The sequence below is a fragment of the Hordeum vulgare genome, chromosome 2H, assembly GCF_904849725.1.
Source record: "Hordeum vulgare subsp. vulgare chromosome 2H, MorexV3_pseudomolecules_assembly, whole genome shotgun sequence".
Classification (NCBI taxonomy): Eukaryota; Viridiplantae; Streptophyta; class Magnoliopsida; order Poales; family Poaceae; genus Hordeum; species Hordeum vulgare.
Genome location: NC_058519.1, coordinates 528,225,375 through 528,242,705, shown reverse-complemented (window position 1 = coordinate 528,242,705; position 17,331 = coordinate 528,225,375). Strand labels below are relative to the sequence as shown.

The 17,331-nt window shown below is 42.1% G+C and overlaps 1 pseudogene; it reads right to left on the bottom strand.

Annotated features, from left to right (window-relative positions):
* Positions 1-1,676: 1,676 nt before the first annotated feature.
* On the bottom strand, positions 1,677-3,791 carry LOC123430426 (annotated as a pseudogene).
* Between the last annotated feature and the right edge of the window lie 13,540 nt (positions 3,792-17,331).

The window sequence follows — 17,331 nt, the reverse complement described above, 5'->3', positions numbered from 1 at the left end:
TGTTTTGAGTGATAAAGTTGATGCTATTATGAAATTGGTTGCTATTAAGCATGCTCTTATTGATACTAATGATGTGCCTTTGTCTACTTTGATTGAGAAAAATAATGATGTCGTAAATGTGAATTTTGTCTCGCGAAACAACTTTAATAACAATGCTTATAGGAACAATTTTAATCCTAGGTCGTATCTTGGAAGTTCTTCAAATGATTATGGAAATTCCTATGGTAATTAACATTATAATAATGCTAGGATACCCTCTTATCTTGATAGTAATATTTAGTAATTTATCAATGCACAAAAATCTTTCAATACCAGGATAGAAGAAAAGTTGAATAAGAATTAATAAATTTTTGCATGATGTAGAAAATATCAAGAATAATTTTTTCCTAAGGTTGATATTAATGAATCAATTAAAGCTTTGTATGTTTCCATATATGAAAGTAAGAAAAGAACCACTATATTTAGAGCTAAAACAGAATTTCTAGAAAGGGCGTTCCATGATTGATTTCATAAAAATGATGAAGAGAATAAAATGATTAGTGTTTCTTATATTGATTCCATGTTTAGTAATGTTAAAATTAATGATGAGGGAAGTGAATAACTGTCAACTTTAGCTAGAGGGCGTTCCTATGATTTGGAGGGTGAAAATCCTATTGATTTTTTATAACGGTGGGATGGAAGAGGTCAAAACTTTAGCTAGTGATGCACCCAATATTTTGAATTACAAAAACTTTAATTTTGATATATGATCTTCGATTGAGTGTATATCTATGTTGAAATCTATGATAAATTCACCCAATGCCTATGAACAAAATAAAGCTTTTACTAAACATATTTCTCATGTGGTAATAAAAGCTTTGGAAGAAAAGTTAGAGGTAGAGATTTCAATTCCTAGAAAATTACATGATTTATGGGAACCCACCATTAAGATTAAGATTAATAATTTTTGGTGCTATTCTTTATGTGATTTGGGTGCTAGTGTTTCCATAGTTCCGAAATCTCGTTGTGATGTGCTTGGTCTTACCAATATAAGAATGTTCTCTCAATTTGCACTTGGCGGATTATACTATTAAAAAGCCTATGGGAAGAATTAATGATGTTCTTACTCTTAGAAATTGGAATTATGTTCCAATATAATTTATTGTTCTTGACAGTGATTGCAATTCGTCTTGTCCAATAATTCTTGGTAGACCGTTCTTGCATACTATAGGGGTCGTGATTGATATGAAAGAAGAGAATATTAAATTAAATTTCAGTTTCCACTAAGAAAAGGCATGGAACACTTCCCTAGAATTAATATTAAATTACCATATGTATCAATCATGAGGGCAACCTATGGATCAATCACTAAGGATGACATCACTTAAAATCTACTAGCAAAAGGACCCGTGCGTTGCAACGGGAAAAACATAATTTTAAATGGTCATGGCCATATTTTGTTGTATCATCGACATACACTACAACTCCTAATTTCATGAAATCATGAAGATTTTTTTAAATCATGACCATTTTTTAAAACTCGTGCATATGTTTGAAGCAGTGAAAATTTTCAAATTCATGAACACTTATACAATTTTTTGAATACTTTGTAAAATTAAGAACATTTTTGAATTCATGAACATTTTATACTATTTGCAAACATTTAAAGAATGAGTATGGACATAAACAATCAAATTAAAAAAAAGATGAGTCATCTTCAACTTCAAATAAAAAAATAGACGTGCGCATAGTTTGAAGAGCAAACATATTTTTTCTTAGAATGAAAAGAGTAAACACATGTGTGATGCAGCCACGCTAGCTAGCTAACATGTCGGCTGGCTAGAAGAAACCAGCAGCCTGGCTGGCGCTCGTTCATAGCCTTATCTTCGTTGTTTACTTTTCTAATATTCCACGAATCCTTCCACATCCTGACACCGAGAAGGACCATCCGTGCCTCTTTGTTCGCGCCCCGTCCCCTACCCTACCAAGCTCTAGCACCGACGGGATCACCCCCTCCCTTCCATTCGGGGCGGCGTCCCCATGCCGTTGTGGTGGAGCCCCTCCTCCAAGATTAGTGGCTGGAGGCGACGGGGCCTTCAGGCTATGGATTCTTCCTCTCCTCTCAAAACCATTGCAGACCATGAGAATATGTCCAGGAATGTAATCTGCTCGAATGTCTTCTTTGAAGCCTCAACATCACCTATATTCCTATACATAGAATCTGAGAATTGCCGCACACAGTGAACTGACTGAGTCCAGATTTGACCGTCTAACAGTGTATCTGCTTACAGGTTGCTGGTAGACTCAGAGCAGCACACGCATTCATCACACTCGATAAAGTGAACTGGTCTGGCTCTTTTCCAAGAGAAAGAAATCTAGGAACTGGCCTAGTGCCTTCTCAAAATTCTCATCATGCGCGAATGCTGTAATTATGGATGTCCATGTGACGACATACTGCCTGGGAGTCATATGGAAGCATCTCAGACTGTCACTTACCGATCGTGCTTTGGAGTACAAGTTGATCAGCGCATTTGCTATGAACTCATCATCCTGAAACCCATTGAATATAACATGAGCGTGTATGAGCCTCCCAAAGTGCAACGCATTGGTCAAATTGCAGACTTCGAGCACACTCTTGAAAGTAAACCTGGACGGTTTAACACTCATCCGGAGCAAGTCTGAGAAAAGCCTGACTGCTTCGACTCTAACCTCAGGGCAAGGATCATTACCTAAGCGAGCGAATACCGCGATCATGGCACCGTAAACCACCGCGTTCTGATTCGGGATGCAGTCAAACACCTTGGTCGCCTCCTCAAGTCCACCGTTTTTGGCATACATGTCCACCATGGCACTCCCGACGAACATGTCCAAGTCCAAACCAACCTTAACCACGCAGGCATGCAGCATCCTGCGTACATCTTCGGAGCCCTCGAGCTCGGAGCAAGCCTTGAGGATACCACCCAAGGCAAAGCTATCAAGCTTGACCCCTGACCAGTGCATCCACACGAGCACATGAACGACCACCTTCGGCCATCCCATGCGCAGGTACGCCGACAGCAGCAGGTTCCACGACGTCTTGTCCCGCTCCTTGACCTGGTCAAACACCAGGCTCACCTCGTCAATCATCCCGCACTTGGTGTACATGCCGATGATAGAGTTGGTCAGGAACACATCCTGCACGAGCCCACTCGCCACGGGTAGCCCGTGCGCCGCCAGACCGTGCCTCCAGTCCTCGGCCCTGCCGAACGCCGCCAGCATCGCCGCGTAGCTGAACCTGTCCACCCGGACGCCGTCGCCCGCGCATCCCGGAACGAGGTGAGCGCGAGGCGTGCGGAGGACCCGCTCTGGCTGGAGTAACCGGCGATGAGGGTGTTCCAGGACATGGCGCCTCGGCGCGACATTCCGTCGAACAGGAGGCGGGCGTGGCGCATGTCGCCGTCGCGGCAATATGCTGCGAGGAGGTTGTTGCGGAGGAAGAAGCCCGGACGGAAGCCGGCGCGGAGCATGTGAGAGTGGGTCAGCCTGGCGGTGCGTACGCCTCGTGGTGGACAAAGCTCGAGCACGACTTCGTCGCCCTCCGCGCCAGCGACGACGCCCTCCACTCCCGCGTCGAGTCCCTCAAGCACGATAAGCTCGCCCTCGCCGCACAGGTACCGCACCTGCAGCTATTCCTTAACATATTCTTCCTCCCGATGCTTCATCCGGCTGCTAACCACGCACGTACGTGCTTGCTGCTCTCGATGGCCACAAAGGTGCCGAGGTGAGCTTGTGGATGCTCCGCCTAATCCCTCCTAACGAGCGTCGCCTCACCGTTCAATCTCTCGCACTGCCGCCGCCCCACCGCACGCCGCGCCCCCGGTGACCCCCTCGCCGTGCCCCCCGTTCCCCTGGACATAAACGCCTAGCCGAAGCCGCCGCGCCCAGCCGTCGCGCAGTCCGTCGCCAGTTGCGTCGCGTGCCGTCGCCGATTGGATCTGGCGAGCGCGCCGTCTGCTGCCGCCATGCCTCCTCGCCTCTGGAAACGTAGGGTCTTATTCATAAAAGTGAAACGTTTTCCTCACTTAAGAAAGGACTGCGGGTTGATTAACTGAAAAAGGAGGGACTTTTTTGCAAAAATGCCACGACGGACGACCAAAAATCGTATTTTCTTTATTATTAGGGAGAGATGTTATATGCCTTGCAAGGGGCTTAAAACGGTAGCGCTTGTTGGGAGGCAACCCAATGAATAAAATTTATTTTTCACTTTTTATTTCTGTTATTGAGTGTTTTCACAATTATTCTACTGTTATAATTGTGTTTTTTGTGTTTTATTTAGTGTTTGTGCCAAATAAATCCTTTGGATCATTGAGGTGTTAGTTTCTTTAATCTTGTTGAAAAATAGAAACTTTTGCATCCAATGAAAAAATCCTAAAAATCACCAAAACATCAAAAGTGCTTGAATTTTTTACAAAAAAATCTATACAAATTCCCTATATTTTCCTAAATTTTCAGAATTTTTGGAGCTACATAAGTATGAGTAAAATTCGAGTGTTTACACAATGTTCTGTTTTGGACAGATTCTGTTTTCTTTGCATTATGTGCTTGTTTTGATGATTATATGGTTTGTATAGGGGGTATAAGCCATGGTAAATTTAAAGTATAGTAGGTATAATGCAAAAACTAAATTGGAATATGTTTTCAACAGTACATAAAGTAAAGTTTGGTTTTCTTATACTAACGGATCTTACGAAAATATTGTTGAGTTTTGTGTGATTGAAGTTTCCAAGTTTTGAGTGAGATCACAATGGATGAAGGAATAAGGAGTGATAAAAGCCTAAGATTGGGGATGACCCATATAACCCCAAGGTAATATCCAAGGAGTACCAAGCAAGTAAGCTTAGGGATACCCTAGAAGGCTTCCCCTCTTTCTTCTAACAACCATCGGTAATTTTACTTGGAGCTATATTTTTATTCGTCATAGATTATGAGTTTTGCTTGGAGCGTCTTGTATCATTTGTGTATTTGATTTATTTTATTATTAGTTTTTCATATTTTGTTAGAATCATTTGGGAGAACCAAATTATGCTATGATTTGCTAGAATCGCTCTTTATGCTTCGTTTAAATTTTTTGAGCCATGTAATTGCTCAAGTACTTCACTTATATATTTTTGAGCACGGTGGTGCAGTTATTTTGAAGAAATTTGCTCTCATGATTAACTTAGATTATTTTGAGAGTAGTAGAAATTTTGAAGAAATCCTCTCTTGCTTAAGTTATATTATTTGGAGAGTTAATATTTTTTAAAGAAACTTGTGCTCTCATTGTTCACTTATATTTGTTTGAGAGCTTGTTATTTGCAATGGCAATTTGCTTTAAATGAAATTTGTCCCAAAGTGGTAACGGGAAATATATAATGAAAACTTTCATGAAGATCATTGAATATTAAACTTGATTCTTTGCAATATTTTTGCGATATGAAGATAGTGATATGTGAGTTATGTTGATGAGTAAAGCCTACTTGTGTTTCATTATTCGGTGTTAGTGATGCTTAATGTTCACTTATGATGATTTTTTTTCTTGGTTGGGCGCTTCTCAATCTATTTGCTAGCCTTCACTTGTACTAAGCGGGAATACTGCTTGTGTATCCAAATCCAAAACCCAAAGTTGTGCCAAATTAGTCCACCATACCTAGCTATATGCGGTACTTCAACATTGTTCCAAGTAAATTTGCAATTGCCAACTCTAATGTTCAAAATAAATTTCTGTTTTGTGTGACTGTACCACTCATGAAGCAGCGAGGGGTGGCCGATATCTTACATGTTAAATAGGTTATTCTCAAGATGAGTGTTTATTCACTTGTCATTTCATGAGAGTATGGCGGTAATAGGGATGCCTAGTTCGGAAATGCAAAAAAATTATTTTATGTTGTCAAATAATAAATTTCTTGGAAAGTGTTGGTATGAACGGTACCCATGGATACGACTAGCCGTGGAATGTGAAAGAATGGTGGAAAATGAATAAACTTTATTTTCAGTTTGGGAACCCCCTACAATTTGTTTAACATGGAGGATATTGGAAACTCTTAGTCGTTTTTTGACAAGAAGAGCATACCACCTAAAAAAATATATCTATGTTTTTCACTTTGAGGTCTCGCACCTCTACAAATCCCTGCTTCCCTCTACGAAGGGCCTATCTATTTACTTTATCCAATTTTTATTTGAACTTGAGTCTCCATCTTCTCTTATAAAGCACCAACTAAGGAACACCATTATCATACTTGAGCATTGGATATAGTTAATATTTGGGTGTGTTGCATGAATGGATCAATGGTAGAGCATGATGGGCTAGGGATAACGTTCTTTAGCATTGATATTTTGGAAGACTTGGTTGCTTATTGATATGCTTGAATATTGAAATTTTCATGTCAAACTATATACTACTGATTTGCATAATCTATAAGTCCATATGTCCATGCTAAAAATATAAAAGGAATATGATGAACATGTGAGGTGGCATTTCACATCAAAAATTCTGTTTTTATCATTTACCTACTCGAGGACGAGCAGGAATTAAGCTTGGGGATGCTAATACGTCTCCAACGTATCTATAATTTTTGATTGTTCCATGCTGTTATATTATCATTCTTGGATGTTTTATGATTATTTTATGGCAACTTTATATCATTTTTGGGACTAACCTATTGACATAGTGCCTAGTGCTAGTTGCTGTTTTTTGCTGTTTATTTCCTTCGTAGAAAATCAATATCATATGAAGTCCAAATGCCACAAAACTTGACATAGATTTTTTTGGACCAGAAGGAAACTTGGGAGCCAAGAAGGAGCACCAGAGGAGGCCTAGGCGGCCCACTAGACATCACCGGCGTTCCCATGGCCCGTGGCATGGTCTGGTGTCTAGTGGGGCCCTCAGGCGCCTCCTCCACTGCATGTGAGCTCTATAAATACCCCAATATTCAGAAAACCCTAAAGGAGCCGACGAAATATCATTTCAATTACCTCAAGTTCCAAAAGACACTAGTGAAACGTATGCCCCCGAGTCTACTTTACATCATCTATTTTCAATCTCTACTTCGCTATTCACGTTTCTATTTTATTTGCTCTTTTATTTTCAAATCCATATTATCAAAAAACCCAAAAATACCTTGCTGCATTTTATTTGCTATCACTCTTATTTGCATCTATCAATCTATCCTTACTTTACTCATGAGGGATTGACAACCCTCCACGCGTTGGGTTGCGAGGATTTGCTATTTGTGTGCAGGTGCCTCTTACATAGTCTTGTGGATCTTCCTACTCGATTAATACCTTGTGTTTCATAACTGAGGGAAATACTTCTAGTTGTTTCATAACTGAGGGAAACAAACGCAATCAGCAAGGAGTACATGCACGCATGAGTCAATCTACATGTTTATGGACATGATCGTTGCCACGAATAAAATGCCGTAACTATGCGCTATTTTGTCAGTTGCCCAACAATAATTAGTTTACCCACCATATTCTATGTTCAAGAGAGAAGCCTCTAACAAAACTATGGACCCGGGGTCTACTTTAACATAATAATAAAAACTCCAAAAATACTTTGTTGCAATTTATTTTTTATTTTATGTACTTATATATTTTTGTTATCTATCTATCAGTATTTAATCCTTGCAAGTAACAAGTTCAAGGGGCTTGATAACCCTCTTGCCCTCATTGGGTGCAATTGTTTGGTTTTGTGCGTGTAGGTGCTTCTAAAGAAGGTTTGTGTGGTTCTCCTATTGGTTCGATAACTTTGGTTCTCACTAACGAAATACTTATCTCTACTGTGCTGCATCTCCCCTCCTCTTCGGGGAAAAACCTAACGAAGTTTACAAGTAGCATTAACCCCCGGGCGCCCCAGGCGAGACAAAACATAAGGTTTTCACTCAAGGATACAAAATACTCCAATTTCCTTGTCATGCCATGACCCACACTTTAATGAATAGTGGACCACCAACCTTAATATCATTTTTCTTACCAATCAATTCCCACAAACTAGTAAGCTCCCATCTTATAACCTCAATACAATTGATCATAGGTATCACATTTAGTGATCTACATACAAGTTTTTAAATATTCTCAAAAAGGTTTAGGTGAAGCATGAAAATGTAAATGATTTCCATAAAATATAATTCCCTTCATGCTCTAAGGATATAAGTGAAGCACATGAGCATAATTACCTTAACTCAAAAGATATAAGCGAAGAATAATGAGCATTCTAATTAATTATGGTGTAGGTATATCTCTCTCGAAAGGTGTGTCGAGCAAAAAATGATTGTTTCAAACTAAAAGCAAAGAAAGTAAAACTATAATACACGACGCTCCAAGCAAAACTCATATCATGTGATGAATAAAAATATAGCTTCGAGTAACATATCGATGAATTCTAAACGAAGGAGGGGATGCCATCCGGGGCATCCCCAAGCTTAGATGCTTGGTTCTTCCTTGAATATTACCTTGGGGTGCATTCGGTATCCCCAATCTTAGGGTCATGCTGCTCCTTATTCCTTCATCCATCGTGATCTCACCCAAAACTTGGAAACTTGAGTTGTTTGATGATACTCCCTGGGAACGACGCCAAAAATCCTTCTGCAACTCTGTAGATGCATTGGGTTTTTTCCCGAAGAGGAAGAGATGAAGTAGTAAAGTAGCAATAAGTATTTCCTTCATTTGAGAACCAAGGTATCTTGAACCAATAGTAGAATCATGCAAACAACCATCAACAGTACCTGCACACACAGGAGCAAATACTTGCACCCAACGTGGGCAAGAGGGTCATCAATCCTCTTGTGCTCATTAATTGCAAGGATCAAATCTAATAGTAGTATATAGATAAAATGCAAAGTAAAATGAAGTTAATGAATTACAACAATATATTTAGGGTTATAGTAAATATGTTGAATGGACCCGGCGGCCATAGTTTTTATTAGAGACATCTCTCTCAAGAACATAACATATGATGGGTAGACAAATTACTGTTGGGCAGTTGATAGAAAAGTGCATAGTTATGATGTTATTCATTATCATGTATATAGTAGTGGTGGGTGCACAAACTACTGTTGGTAAATTCATAGAAGAACAAATAATTATGTCATCACTCGTGGCATGATCAATATGTAGGTAGTATGTTTGTGACAAATAGACCGACTCCTGCCTGCATCTACTACTATTACTCCACCAATCGAGCATGCATCTATGGTATTAAGTTCATGATAAACAGAGTAACACTTTAAGCAGGATGACATAAAGTAAACAGAATATAATCAAACAATATGATTAAACCCCTTAGTTTTATCCTTAATAACAATAATACAAATACGTGCCTCGCTACCACTTCTGTCATCGGGGAGGACACTGCGAGATTGAACCTACTACTATGCACCAGTCCCTCTAATGATCTACTCATCTACTTGGACAAAGCAAACTCGTAGATTGGAAGGAATACATAGTTATAAGAATCATACATAATAAAGTTCAAAAAATACTCAACTACTTTTAATGAATAATCTAATCATAAACCCACAATTCATTAGATCCCAACAAACACACCGCAAAACAGGTTTACACCCTAGGATCTCCGAAGAGAACATTGTATTGAGATCAGAGAGAGATATAGATAGATAGATAGATAGATAGATAGAGGGAGGGAGGGAAAGAGATCTAGATAATCATTATGGACCCATAGGTAGGTGGTAAATACTCAGACATCACCATGGAGGCATCAAAGTTGATGAAGATGGCCTCCATGATCGATTCCCCCTCTAAAAAAAGTAATAGTGGAGGTCGCAAGATGTGATCGCGGAAGAATAGAGACTTGGAGCAGCGAAAAAAATATTTTGGCGCTTGTCGGTGTCAAAACCGGTAGATCTTGGGTAGGGGTCCCAAATTGTGGACCTTGGATCGATGGATAACATGAGATAAATGAGACGATGTTCACCAAGGTTCTGGCCCTCTCGATAGAGGTAAAACCCTACGTCCTGCTCTTCTTTATATTGATGATGGAGTACCAAGTACAAAGTTTATCTAGCTCGAGATCGTATGTTGTGGTCTAAACCCTAGGAGTAATGATCTTAACTTATCCTATGAACTAAAGGCCTCCAGTTTATAACTTATACAGATACTAGGGGTGCTAGAGTTACACAACGTCGGTTACATCAGGGAGGAAACATGCCGATTACCACGTGGTCGTCGGCTGCAGGCCAAGTCTTCGGAAGAGTCCATCTTGAATACAACATTGCTTTATTTAACCGGAGTCCAATAATGATAATAGGAAGGCCGAGGAGTCCGGCCCATAGAATAGATAAGCGGCCTAAGGACCCCTTAGTCCCGGACTCCCTGAGTGGCCCTCAAACGGGCCTCAAATGCTATAGTCTTGACATCCAGCTACTTCATGCGTCCAAAATCCTCGGCTTGCGGGGTGAGTTCTCCCCTTCTTATATTCAACCGGTAATAGCTCGACCACCGATGACCTCCCCATTTCCAAACATTATATATATATATATTCATAAAGACAGAATTTATCTTCCCAGACTGACCGTTCTATTACGAACAATGTTTTTAGGTGACACCCTTTTTAATGAAATGTCAGGACTCGTCAAGACCATGGACCCACTACAGAAGCGTGGTTCAAGACAGTCTTTATTGACATGTTCTATTACGGAGATCGTGTCCCTATTTTCTAGGGATATGGTTTATGATTTGGGTTATCCCACTCACACATAATCGCATGATTTTATATGGAAATGGTGAAGTTCACGCTGCAGTGGAGGGGCTCTTGGTATTTCAGCACCTTATAAAAGGAAAACCGCCGACACAGCCTCCTTATGCATTCCATATCTCACATTGTCGTTGCCATTACCAACCCTCAAAGCTCCAGCCTTCAAGCACTCCTCTTACCCCAATCTCCTTGAACCTCTTCCCCAGTTCGGCCATGGCCAGCTCGGGCTTCGAAGGCAAGTGGGAGGTGTAACACCCTCGATTTTTCCCATTTCTTTTCCTTTTGATTTTGATCTGATTTTTTCTTTTTGAGGCTTATAAGTTTTGAAACCTAAAGGGATCACCCTTGATTTCTTTTCCTAGTGGCTTGCCAACCTTCAAACCACCCCAAGACGTAGCCATTTCCATCTTGAGCCTATCCCAATATTCTTTTCCATGGGAATATTCCTTTTTCTTTTAAAGGAATAATCATGTTTGCCTTGAGTTATGAAGAAACCCCCATTTAAATCTCTCCAAAAATTCCCATAAATCTATTGGGTCATATCTTCCTCAGATATGACAATATATTTCCTTGCCATGTCAAAAATATTTCCGAGAAATTCCTTTTCTGATTCTGCCCTATCTATCAAGTTGTGAAGCAAGTACCCTTTTCATTTGCTTGATTGCTCTGTCGAGACCCCGATCCTATGTCATAGGAATCCAGCCTGTAACACATCGCATCCCTTTGCGGTCTCACGCACGGTTAACTCCACGACTGCAGCCTTACCTTAGCCGGGACCGTTTGCGTCTTTTGACTCACGTATGCAATAGTGTCGCTAGCATTCCAATGTCAAAGAACCCGGATCGACAAGTCTAGTCACAAACCAAAGTGGCAGTACCGCACAAGGACAGGCATACATGACCCAAGAAAGCAGGTGTCGGTCACCAGCGAGTGTAGACGAGTCGTAGCAAGCTACAAGGACTCCATTACATCGCGTGACATTTCCCCAAAGGGGACAGACACATCAGCTAAAAAGGACGCATGCCGGTCAACCAATGTGTCCGGAGCAGTAGCGAACTACCAAGGCTCGTTGGATCACAAAGGGGCATTTCCTTGTAAGGAGTGCTACTAAAGTTCACGACTAGGTAATCGAACCCCATACATATCAAGTATGACACACGTACGCATGGCATACCGATATGTATAGATACATCGATGGCATCACAACATAACCATAAACATACAAGCTTTATTTAGGAGGCTCGGAAGAGCCACACACATAATATTACACATTAAGGGTCTCACGACCCATAATAGCAGTCATTCAGTTACAAGCCAGCGGAAGAGTTTAAAACTGTCTGAGTACAGACAGGTGCAACTAGAAGGCACATGGCCTGACTATACTATAGACCCAACGTAGGGCCTGATCGTAGCTGGGACACCAGCTACTCGTCGTCGTCGATGTCTACGAAGAACCCTCCATTAGGGTCATTAGCAACCTCTGCAACATTTATTAACCAAACATGAGTACGGAGGTACTCAGCAAGACTTTAGGATAACTATCTACTCATGCAAAGTATCAATAAGGTATTGTGGGGTTTCATGCGGAAAGCCAGCATTTGACTCGTGGATAGAGAACTTGCATTTTTAAATAATTTTGACAACTTGATTTCTCGCACACGAGTCCACTAACACCACAACAATACACCATCGTGGAATCATTCCGTCTCCATACGGAATTTACGTCCATGACACTCACGCTTATCTTGACAATTTTATGAGTAGCCATTGAAGTTATCTATGAACAACATATGTCTCCAAGTAGTCCATCTCCGCGGACGCGGCTATTCGAATAGATCATAACCCTGCAGGGGTGTACTTCGTCACACACGCTCTCGTCACTTATCGCCATGTGCACGTCATGCACCTCGGAAACCTTCAAGCAGAAGCCCAGCGAGGGAGTCGACCACGACCGTTAACCACACTAGTACCTAGTCCAGGTTTATCGCCTATCTGAGAGTAACCCGTACGGAAGTCCGGTCGAGGTTTCCGCCACGGCCTCAAACGATGTGCGCAGGGTTCCCAAGCCCACCATCCGGGTGCCACTTGGTACACCGTGCCACTGCCTACCGCATCACAGCCCACCTCTCAGGTCAGCACTATGCACGGCCTCCAGCATGACTATAAACACCAGAAACTACTTGCAACTCCTGGACCGAGTACTAAGTGATTAATAAGTCGAGAGGGTCAATTAAGTATCCCAACGTGTGGTAGTATCTAGTCTTGGATTACATACACGGAACTCAGTTCCTAAGGACGGTTCCAATGAAACAACCCGCCATGTACTCCTACACAACCTTTCACCGGTAACTTTACCAAATCAGGTTTAACACACAACCTTTGCTTACCGAACACATTCTCACAATTCTGTTCATCTCCCAGATGACAGACCTTACACAACTCTAAGCATAGCATGCATAGCAGGATAAGGCACATCATGGCTCAAGCAACTACCAGGTATCCTAGGTTGCAAGGTTTGACTATTTACTATGACAAGGATAGGTCATGCAAAGTGGGTTCAACTAACGTGGCGAAAGCAGTTGAAGCATTTGATCCTAATGAATAAGTAAGTGCAGGAGAAAGAACATGGGATTTACCAGGATGATCAAAATGGTTGCTTGCCTTGTTGCTCAGAGGATGGACAATATCCGTGAGATGAATATTCGGTGGAATCCGAGGGAGCGGAGCCTACCGAAAGGAATGACAACAATCAATAACAAACATATGCAATCAAGATGATGCCTGAGCATGGCATGAGAATGCAAGGTGATATACTAATATAGCTAGCATGTAGTAGGTTTGAAGTTGATTTGAATCAAATTCAAATACCACTTCAAACGAGGTATTCTCGGATACCATTTTAATTTATTCGACCTGATGCTGAGATCAACTTGATGTTAACATGCATGGGATGACATGTTAGGTTGCTGGTTTGTATTTAGGACAGTATTTGATCATGTCATTCATAGTGAAATTTAAATATTTTCCATATTCCATTTATAAAGTATTTATAAGAATTGACTTATTCATTAGTCTACATATTTGGGTTCTGTAACATTTTCAAACATGTTTGAAAATGGCATATTCAGATTCCTTGAATTTTTCTGATACATTTTCATATATAAATTATTTTCATTGGAGTTACAGATTAATTTCTATGATTTTTTGAAGTTTTAAACATTTTTGGAATTATTTTTATACTGGAAAGTCCCTTTATTGCATCAGCATGACATCAGCAGGTCCAACTGGCCGTTGAAAGTCAAACCTGACCAGGGGGACCCACTGGTCAGTGTCTCTGGTCAGTTTTAGATTAAAATTAAACTTAATTAGCTGATTAATCTTACTAGACCCACATGTCAGTGTCTTATTAACTTATTTATTTTTATTTTTATTATTCTTAAACTCCCAGAGGCTGGCCCCACACGTCAGTGGCTCAGGCCTGCTGAGATCCACCGGCGGCGAGGTCGTCCTCGCCGGCGGGGAGCCTCCGGCGACCATCAGTACGGTGGAGGGCATCAAAAACTCGCCTCCGACGGCCAAACTCACGGCAGAGACCACAGGGAGAACGACCACTCGACGACGCGCACGATGGAACAAACCCCAGGGGCTGGGGTGGCCGGAATCGACGCCGATGACGAGCTTGGCGGCGACCAAGTTCGGCCATCGTCGAAGCCATCGAATTCGGGGCAAAACACGCGGGGCTGGGCACCTAAAGCATCTACGTGATGTCCTGAGGCTGCTAGTGGCCTTAGACGGACCAACCCTTCACCGGAGGGCTACCGGCGACGAGCTGCAGCGGCGGCCCTCGTCGGGCTCCGATGGAACTAGGCCTAGAGGAGGGGATCGACGGGGAGATCTTAGGGGAAAGATGCGCAAGCTCACGAGGAGTGCAGAGAAGGGCTTAGACGGCTCGGGGAAGCACCAAGGGCGACGAATCGAGCAGAGCTCGCCGGCGGCCGAAGGTTGAAGACGACGGTGCCGTGGGCGTTGCAGGGCTCGGGGAGGCTTCGGCTTCTACAGGGAGGACTAGTTCGTCGAGGTGGAGCTAACGGCACTCTCAGAATGAGGATCCTATGGCTAGAGGCACGGGCAGCTCGAGCTCGAGCTCCTTTCAATGGCGGCAGAGGGGATCGAGAGAACCGAGAGGAGAGGGGGAGGAATGAGATGGGGAATGGATAGCTACGAGCTCGGGGAGCTTATCCCTGTGCTTGCCAGCGCGAAGCGGCGGCCAGGCAGGCGCACAGGTGCGTGGAGGCGCGCGGCGACGCGGCGGCCACCTCTTGCTCCTACTGGCGAGGAGGAAGACGACAGGAGGAGCTGGGTTGGGCGAGGTAAGCGTCAGGTAAGAGTTTTCCCATTTTTTCTGATTTGTTTGTGTTTTGCTATTTCATTAACTTGCTATTTATTTCAGCTCCCAAATAGTTTGTAAAAACTAATTTAAGCACACCAGAATATTTGTTGGAATATTTCCAACCATTCCCAAAGTTTTCAATATTTTTGAAAGTTTAAAGTTTCTGATTTCAAATTTAAAACTTGAAACCAGTAGCTTTTGCATTTATTTAAAATGCTTAAAATGTCAAGAAAATGGTTTTCTTCATTGCTCACTTACTTTCATGATTTATCAGAAAGATTGAACTTTTCTTGAGGCCATTTTGGGTTCATTGACTTTAACTAGTTTGAATATTCCTTTATTTTGAGAAGTGGCTAGGGTTTTAGAATTTTCCTTCACCACTTGCTTTGTTCTTGTTGAGAATTTCCTAGATGCAATGCAAAGAAAACATGAGCACAAAGCTAACTTGCTTAAGGGGTCAGGGATGTGACAACTCACCCCCACTCAAAAGAATCTCGTCCCGAGATTTAGAAGTCGTCGGAAATAACGCAGCATACTCAAGTCGGAGACGATCTTCTCTTTCCCAAGTTGGCTCCTTTTCAGAATGATTTGACCATTGAACTTTGAGAAACTTGAGGTTTCGACATCGAGTGGTACGCTCAGCTTGATCAAGAATACGCACGGGGTATTCTCGGTATGAAAGGTTATCTTGGAGATCAAGCGTTTCGTGGTCCACTTCACGGATAGTATCCGAAAAGCAATGCCTGAGTTGCGAGACGTGGAAGACATCTTGAACCTTGGAAAGATGCGGAGGAAGTTCCAACTAGTAGGCAACTTCTCCTTGTTTGGCAAGAATGCGAAAAGGACCAATGTAACGAGGAGCCAACTTGCCATTGATACCGAATCGATGGGTACCCTTCAAAGGTGTAACCCGAAGGTAAGCCTTCTCGTCAACTTCAAAGGTCACAGCCTTATGATGACGATCATATTGGCTCTTTTGACGAGACTGGGCTATTTTCAACTTTTCACGAATAATGCGAACCTGCTCTTCTGCATCCTGGATCATATCTGGGCCAAAGAGTTGCCTCTCTCCGGTTTCTGACCAATTAAGAGGTGTTCGACATCTTCGTCCATAGAGAACTTCAAAAGGAGCTTTGCCCAAGCTTGATTGATAACTATTGTTATAAGCGAATTCGGCGAATGGAAGACACTTCTCCCAATTCATACCGAACGATATAACACAAGCTCGGAGCATATCTTCTAGGATTTGATTCACTCTTTCTACTTGGCCACTTGATTGGGGATGGAAAGCAGTGCTAAAAGACAAGTGAGTCCCCATGGCATTCTGAAAACTTTCCCAGAAAAGAGAAGTAAAGATACTCCCACGGTCCGAGTTAATCTTCAGGGGAACACCATGAAGAGACACTATTCGGGAGATATATAACTCTGCTAGCTGGCTAGCTGTTATACTCTCACGAACAGGAAGAAAATGAGCCACTTTGGAAAGACGGTCAATGACCACAAAGATAGCATTATTTCCTTTCTTGGTCTCGGGAAATCCGGTAATGAAATCCATACTAACTTTATCCCATTTCCATTCACGAATAGCTAGAGGTTGAAGGGTGCCAGCAGGCCTTTGATGTTCTGCCTTAACTCGACGACAAACGTCGCAGTTAGCAACGAACTCAACAATTTCTCTCTTCATCCTAGTCCACCAGAACCTCTGGCGTAGGTCCTGATACATCTTAGTACTACCGGGATGAATCGTGAGAGGAGAATCATGAGCCTCCTTAAGGATCAATTGCCGCAGACGTTTGCTCTTGGAAACCACTAAACGGTTCTGAAAGAACACATCACCTTTCTCATTGATGGAGAAATCCCTAGCGTTGCCGCTAGCAATATTCTCCTTGATCCGGGATATACCCTTATGACAAGCCTACACGGCTATGATTTGACCCCTAAGAGTAGGCTTCGCCACCAGGGTAGAAAGGAATCCTTGAGGAACAATATGAAGATTCAACTTCCGAAAGTCCTCATAGAGATGTGGTTGACTTTGTGGTAGCATCAAATTGTTACAATAAGATTTACGACTTAGTGCATCGGCCATAACATTGGCCTTCCCCGGGGTGTAAGTTATCCCTAAGTCATAATCCCACATCAACTCAACCCACCATCTTTGCCTGAGGTTCAAATCCGGCTGGGTGAAGATATATTTCAGACTTTGGTGATCAGTGAATATTTCGCAACGATTACC